The sequence below is a fragment of the Mesocricetus auratus genome, unplaced genomic scaffold (genome assembly GCF_017639785.1).
Source record: "Mesocricetus auratus isolate SY011 unplaced genomic scaffold, BCM_Maur_2.0 Super-Scaffold_6730, whole genome shotgun sequence".
NCBI classification, from domain to species: Eukaryota; Metazoa; Chordata; class Mammalia; order Rodentia; family Cricetidae; genus Mesocricetus; species Mesocricetus auratus.
In genome coordinates, this window is record NW_024429184.1 from 41,406,139 (window position 1) to 41,414,278 (window position 8,140).

The 8,140-nt window shown below is 46.0% G+C and overlaps 1 long non-coding RNA gene across 1 annotated transcript; it reads left to right on the forward strand.

Moving 5' to 3' along the window:
- Window positions 1–512: 512 nt before the first annotated feature.
- LOC121138955 lies at window positions 513–4,435 on the forward strand. The gene is made up of 3 exons (XR_005875822.1): window positions 513–636; window positions 3,017–3,121; window positions 4,178–4,435. It is a non-coding gene; the product is annotated as an uncharacterized LOC121138955 (long non-coding RNA).
- The last annotated feature ends 3,705 nt before the right edge of the window (window positions 4,436–8,140 follow it).

The window sequence follows — 8,140 nt, forward strand, 5'->3', positions numbered from 1 at the left end:
AGCCTATTGTAGACTGTTAAGGAAGACAAGTCAATAGTCATCTTATAAATCATCATGCTCTTTAATTACAGCCATGCTAAGTGCTGATGTAATTAATTACATGGGTAATCCTTACCCAGCCCCTATATGTTTTCAGAGTTAGACTTAAAACAAGTAACTAAAGACAATGTTTGTCTACTCAGATATACCCAATAGATAGTTCTCAAATGCTCAGAGGTCTGCAGAATATGTCATTTAAATGTTTAATTAAAAAGGCTTTTCATGCCACTTCGTGGTGCACGCCTTTAATCCCAGCACTCGGGAGGCAGAAGCAGGTGGATCTCTGTGAGTTTGAGGTCAGCCTGGTCTACAGAGAGAGTTCCAGGACAGCCAGGGCTGCACAGAGAAGCCTTATCTTAAAAAACAAACAAACAAAAGCCTTTCATAACAGAGAGACATGCCAGCTCCTGGCAGCACCCATATTTCCTCCAAAGAAGATGAATGGGCCCAGAAGAGCGTCCGCCCAGAACTTGCTTCAAAACCGGCAATGTCAGCCACGAACAACACCTGCCTTTCATCTCAACTGCTGCTAAGACCCTCTTCAGACTGGGAAACAGGACACTAGGGGATCGACTGCCTCAAGTTGCCTAGATAAAGGTAGGCTGGTCTTCTTACAATTTCCTGCCCTATAGGATCTTCTGAGGCTTGGCAGGCCTACACCTTCCAGCCGAAGACTGATGTTGCCCTGAGACCTCTGCTGTCAATGACTGTGAAGGACCCTCGGGAGCCGTCTAGGGAGCCAGCAAGTAGGTCTCTGTGGCTTTCAATCTCTCACTCAGGTAAAGCGTATCCTTCTCAGAACTCTGATGCTATCTGAGGACTAGGCTAGAGGTCGCCCTGTCACTTTGACAGCAGCAGCCAGGGCTTCAGCTGCCTTCTCAGGTCTCTGTGTAAAACTCAGGACACAGGCCTCACTCTCCTAGAGCTAATACTAAGTCTAGACACAGTCTACCTTGTCACCTCTCAGAGAAGAGATAAACTCACAAAACAGATTTCAGTGTACCTTCTTATCATTCCTTTGTTTACAGAAACTCGCTTTGCTCGTTAGCTCTCAGTGGTCAGCCACCTGTCTCTTAGTGAATTAGATAAAAGGTGTTTTAAGGTGCAAAGTTTATGTGAGGACATGAAAGCTTAAGACTGGAGAATCTAAGAATTGTTTCAGGGGCTAAGAAAGTGACTTAGTGCATGTAAGCGTAAGTTATGAAGGTCTGAGGACGAAAGGGCTTAAGTGCTGACAGAGACAAAGTGATTTGAGACATTTAAAAGAATGAAACATGCTCCACATTTCTCTCTCTCATTATGCTACTGATGTATTAAGACTACAAAAGTTCATAGTCTTAACACTAATTGATGGAGTTCTGATAAACTATTAACTTCTGGCAGAATACTAAACACCATACTATCACCATATGATACATACGATACTTTAAATTCCTCTCTCTCTCTCTCTCTCTCTCTCTCTCTCTCTCTCTCTCTCTCTCTTCCTTTTTGCCTTTCTCCCTTTCTTTTCTTTTATAATTTTCTGAAACAGGGTTTCTCTGTACAACTTTGGAGCCTGTCCTGGAACTTGCTCTGTAGACCAGGCTGGCCTTGAACTCACAGAGATCCACCTGCCTCTGTTTCCCAAGTGCTGAGATTAAAGGCATGCACCGATCCACCGATCAACACCTCCCTGTTCCTTTGGTTGTTTTCTAACTGTAGACTTAAAAGATGCTTTTCATTGGGCTAAAAACGTCTGTCACAGTTTTCTGAATAGAAAAAGGAGTATTAATGCTTTCAACCAAAATCATTTTCGGTGTAAGTATACTGCCATTTCTACAGTCTGAATTTCAGTACAGATTATAAACAGTGGGAATGCTAATGTGTCTAAAACTTATACCTTTTTATAAGCTCAAAGAATTCCTGTAAATTCCAGGAACTCAACTTGGATTCACCTCAAACAGGTCAGATGCACCCCTCAATTAAGTACTGTTAATCAACAGCCCAAGCCTCCCCACCTTTCCCTGGTCTTGACACTCCTCCCCCTCAATTACCAGGACCTAAGAAAACAATTTTTCCCTAACTTAACTTTGTTCTCTGCTCTGCCATGATCTTGCCAGGTCCAAGAGAGGTACTGGCCGGTTCCATACAGCCTGGACAGCGGTGAAACAACCAGCTACCCCAGGACATGGCCAACACCCTGGCTTTATCAGATCCCCCAAGATTCTAACCCCCCCCCCGTTCAGTAGGAAGCAGTCTTGAGAACTCATTCCCCTAAACCGCCACCACTAACTCCTTACCTTTTTTTTTTTTTTTTTTGGTTTTACGAGACAGGGTTTCTCTGTATTGTTTTGGAGGCTGTCGGTCCAGCCTGGCCTCGAACTCAGAGAGATCTGCCTGCCTCTGTTTCCCGAGTGCTGGGATTAAAGGCGTTCGCCACCACAGCCCGGCTTAACTCCTTACCTTTTAAGTAGACAAAAAGGGATGAATGTCAGCATTCAGGCGCACCTGGCCTGCCCCTTGGAGCCCTGGCTGCTTTCTCTGTCTTCTTTCTCTTTCTCTTCTTCTCTCCTGCCTTCCCTCTCTGCCTCTCTGTACCTCTGTCTCTCTCTTCCAACAAGGCCACTCTGCAATCCCTTTCTCTCTCCCTTCCCTCCCCTTGCCAATAAAACACGAGTGTTGTCTGCATGGTGTGTCTGTCTCTTACTCACTGTGGGGCTCCTTGGTTCCAACCCTCCAAGGTCCCTCTTATGATATGTGTCTTATCATAACAATTAAAGGGACATGTAATGGGAGAAACAGAGAAATGAGATGTACTCAATGTGGCCACTCTGGGAAAAGGGACAAATAAGAAGGTCCAGTGACCCACCCTCACCCCCAAATTCATTTTAAAATTCTGGCATGATTTTGTTTAACTAAAGGTCATGTGGTATGCATAGTTACATTCCCGGTCAATCAGTGACCCACTGTTGAGTCTGCCTCGGTCTCTCCTGAACAGTGGTGTGGCAGTTGGAATGGGAATGTCACCACAGACTCAGATCTTCGCACACCTATGTTCCCAGTTGTCCATGCTGCTTGAGGGATGCCCTGGAACCTTTGAGAGGTGCGTCATCACTGGATGGGGTACTTTGAGAGTTCCTAGTGTTGTCTCGTATTGCCTTCCTCAAGTGTGCTGCTTTTGGTCAAGGTGTTTGATCACAGCAAAAGTAACTAGTACAGGTGGTCCCCAAGTTGTCATCCAGGGTGAAATCTCTCTGGGTAAGACAAGTTCCTCTTCTGACAGGTTCTAGCCTTTAGCCTTTCCTTTCCCGCTGCATGAGATTCCCGGAGAAATTCCAATTCCTTGGGTTCCTGTGTTTCAATAGTCTGATAGCCAAGGGTGGCCTATAGGTAACATCAGAATATTTTCACTCCAGCCAAGACATTTGTAGAACAATGAAACCCATGCTGCTACAATGCCTGTCCCGGATAGGGCAGTTGCTACTCCAGCTGGGCTTGCAGCATGGTCTCTGCAGCCCGGGGATAGTTAGTGGTGGCCGTTCCTTTTGTCAGTTTATCTTAGACAAAGGACAGAAGCAAAAGGCTAGCTTGGTTTTCTGGTGTCAGGCAATACCTTCTGCGACAAGTTCCCTTCTCCCTGCCACGGTTTAAATCACCTCTTTTCACACCTTTGCTGGACGCATGAAATGAATCGTCACATCCCTCCTTCCCTCCTGGTTCTGTCCAATCCCCTACTCTTCTGATTAGCCACCTCTTATGAATATTGTGCGTGGGTTGGATTCCATGGTAGGCGAGGGTGACCGAGGCGGAGGACAAACACGCCAGGCAGACAGGGCTTACGTGAGAAGTTTTATTAGAAAGGGGAGGGAGGGGGAAGGAAAGAAAAGAGGTAAAGCGACAGAGAGACAGAGAGAGGACAGAAGAGAAGAAATCAGGAAAAGTCCTGTTTGCCCCAGGGGAATAGTAGGAAACAGGAAAGGGCGGAGTGCAAATAGGCGGGGTCTTTCTTTTAAAGGGGTCCTTTGTACCTGGGTGCAGACTACTACAACCATGGAACCTTGGGCTGACCAGGGTACTGCCTGAGTGCATTCTGCCAGGAGGCAGGGGCAGGCCGGCATAATGCCTGAGTCCTTACAACTCCACTCTTTCTGTCTCTTAGAGGTCGTGTCCACTGTGATTACGTGCTGGGCTGCACAGTCTTGAGTTCACGGCACAAACTTTGCTCACAATCATCTGGATGGTACTTACTAAGAACACAGAGCTTCCATGAAGGGTCTGAATGAATTGGCACTCCAAGTTCTACTTTTTGATTAGATTATCCAGGGTTCCACCATTTCTTACTAGGAAGGCATGTTTTTCTTCGACTCAGGCAGAGCTGAAAGTGACTTCAAATGCAATCGTGGCTCTCTTTAGTGCTATAGGTGAGTATCCACCAGAGAAGACTGCTTGGACATGGGTTTAAATCAATAAAAAAGTCTTAAGTAGCTGGCCAGCAATTACACTGGGTGTTCAGGAATCTAACTGTTGTTTTAATTCAGAAATGGAAACTTTCTTTTGAGACAGGGTTTTTCTCTGTGCAGCCCTAGCTGTCCTGGAATTCACTCTGTAGACCAGATTGGCCTCAAACCCAGAGATCTGCCTGCCTCTGCCTCCCAAGTGCTGGGATTAAAGTCATGTGCCACCATCACTTGGTTCAAATTAGAAACTTTTAATACCTCTAGGTCCTGATCAACCTGTCTACTTAGTTTGGAAAGCATCAGAAGAAGTAAATTCAATCAAACAATAGGTACGTACCCACCAAGTAGTCTCAGAGGCTCGGTAATATTGCTGTTGTCCAGATGAATTAACTCGGGGTAGAATGCAGGCAGAAGGCCAAGGGAAGTACAAGGGTTAAAGGTTTTGGTTATTAGACAAGTTTTAGCCCTTTACAAGTCTGCTAATGTTAATTTGGGCTGTTCCCAGTAACAATCAGCTTCCTTTCTCCAGCACAACCAGACACTTGAAGTGGGCATCAGTAAGCAAAGGTCTAGATGGATGTGGCTCTGGTCTGTAGTCACATTAACTAGTAACTTCTCCATATCTGTCTCCCATAGTTCCCAGGTCCCTGCCTGGGGACTGTGAGGGTTGAACCATAACCCTGTATTTGTACCAAACACAAGTCTCAGGATAGTGTAGACGAGCAGGGAGGAAAGGGGTCTGAGGGCCCAAAGAAACCTTAATCTCAGTGGACTCCGAGTTTGGAGACAGTCCATCTGGCAGCATCTGCGGCTTCCACTTTCTTGACCTGGGTATGGTATTTCTATGGTGTAATGCCAGCTACCTTCACAGCCATAGAGTGGAGAGGATTGCCATGCAGAGTCCTCTCCAGGTTGGTTTCAGTGTCCCTTTGGCTACCTGACTGACCCAGACAGTATCGTTGGACGGGAGCAAGGGGAAAGTGGTAATGGACTCAGAGGTTGGCTGGGTCACTAGGATAGTCCACTGGAGAGCCTGTGAGCAACTTGAGAAAGGAATGGTTAGAGAGTTCTGGCAACTTCTGGTCCCTGAGACTGAGAAGCAGTGGAGGGAGTCTTCTAAACATAGTGTCCTACTGAAGCAAAGGGAAGGAGGTCTATCCGCCCTCTGCAGGACTCTTTGAGAGTTTCGTTAGAGTTTCCTTTGATGCGTTGTTCACTCTTTCTACCTGCCCAGAACTCTGAGGTCTCTTTGCACAATGAAGATTTTGCTCTGTATCTAAAGCTTCATCTGTTAATTGGGAGATCTTGGCTATGAAAGTCAGGACATGGTTGGACTCTGTCTTAGGGTTTCTATTGCTGTGAAGAGACACCATGACCATATCAACTCTTATAAAGGAAAGCATTTAATTGTGACTGGTTGACAGTTCAGAGGTTCAGTCCATTATCATCATTGTGGGACATGGTGCTGGAGAGGTAGCTGAGAGTCCTACATCTTATGTAGGCAACAGAAAGTGATCTAAGACACTGAGTGTGGCTTGAGCACATATGAGACCTCAAAGCCCACCTCCACAGTGACATACTTCCTCCAACAAGGCCACACCTCCCAATGGGCCCTTGGGGCCCATTTTCTTTCAAACCACCACAGACCCCGTTGCTAGGGGAAGGCCAGATCAGAGGATCAGTTCCTGGAGGAGTATTTTAGCTACAATTTGAGCAGTTTCAGTCCAGGTGCAGAAGCTTCTGCCAACCAGAAAAAGGTATCTATAACAACTAAAAAGCACTTTCAACCCCCAGCCAGATCTCAGTGAAGTCACTTTTCCCAGAGCTTACCATGGTGTTAGTCTCTCATTAGGACCCCTTCTTGGTGAAGGGCTCTCTGTTTCAGATTCACTTGAGCACAAACCTGGCATCTGACTGAGACATCCCACTCTAGACTGTCCAGTCTAGGTATAAGATACCTTGATCTGAGCAACTCAGAAAGGTTTGTGGACCCCAGAAGAGTAGTCTGGTGAAGGTCAGCTTCCAGATCCCAGGTGTCTAGAGAGAGGTCTGGTCTCTGGGATCTCAGTACCTCCAGAAATTTTGTCGGGCATTCACCAGAGAAGACTGCTTGGACATGGGTTTAAGCCAAGAGAACCCTGGGTGTTTGGATCTCAGTGTATCCCCAAGCCTTTCTCAGGGTGAACTTCTAAGAAATATGTTCTGAGTTGACATATTTCAGTTAACAATAACACTTAGCCAGAAGCAGAACTACAGAAGCCAAAGAGCAAGGTTAGTCCATTTAGAGACTTCCCCAGAACTACGAACTTTGATGGATTAGTCATTCGTTTTAGTTTTAGCAGGTGGGCTATGGGCACAGCCCCATGTAGCTCGGGAACTGAACCTGCCCAGGTCCTCTGCAGAGCAGTCCTCACTCTTCAGCCCAGAGCCACCTCTCTCAGTCTCTCCTGTCTAAGCAAGGAGTCAAGGAAAACTCAGAGAGGATGTATTAGAATACTGACTTAGACACAAAATCTTAGCGCGCAGTGGAGTTAGGACATGATGGCTTTCATGCATGGTGGGAACATTGTTGGAAGTTTCTTCTGGGGAACCCACTTCATCTCCTAGGGCTTAGATATGCCCAGTTTCCAATCTGCCCAGAATGCAGTGAGTCAGACTGGGGGCTGTAAAGTTCAGACCATACCTTCCTCTGTCACAACCAGGGGTGACACATAATGCAAAGGCAAGACCCAGGCGCCACAGACACAACCTGACTCATTCGTTATTTGAATGGAAGATTTTATTGAGGTAATTAGGAATTCATGCAGGGTTCTAAGCAATTATATTGAGAAATTCTCTGCGCCTTTTATCATTTTCCCAAGCAGTAAGTAGCACTTTTATCACCAAGCTGCTGAGAAGATGTGCTATTCAAAGTTTCCCATTTTTTTGTTTTGTTTTTGTTTAATTGAGACAGGGTTTCTGTGTAGCTCTGGAACTTGCTCTGTAGACCAGGCTGTCCTTGAACTCACAGAGATCTGCCTGCCTCAGCCTCCCGAGTGCTGGGACTAACAGTATGTACCACCACTGCCCAGTTCAAAGGTTCCCAGTTTTAAATTTACACACTGTGGTCACACAGGAAGGTCCATGTACACTAGACAGTGAACTGTTCCTTTAGCATCCTTTGTACTGTCCTAAAATAAGCACCCCTGCCTCCCTGCTGTCCCCTCTTCCCAGGGTACCCAACCCTTACCAACCACTATTGCAAGTTCTAAAATCTTGTCAAAGGGTATGTAAACTTTTTTTTTCAAGACAGGGTTTCTCCATGTAGTCCTGGCTGTCCTGGAACTCGCTCTGTAGACCAGGCTGGCCTCAAACTCAGAGAGCCACCTGCCTCTGCCTCCTGAGTGCTGGGATTAAAGATGTGCACCACTATGACCTGACCAGAACATGTGAACTTTTTGGCATTGATTTTTGTACTCAGTAGAACTCCCTGGAGAATCATCCAAATTACATCATAACTCAGTGCTCATTCCCTGTGGCTACTGAGTTCACCTTTAATTCTGTAATTGTGAACAAGTCGGTTAGAAGTCTGTGCTTTCCCATCTGAAGAAAATGACTGTCACGACCCATCCAGGCTTCCATCCATGGATCTGTTTTCTTCTTCTTCTTCTTCTTCTTCTTCTTCT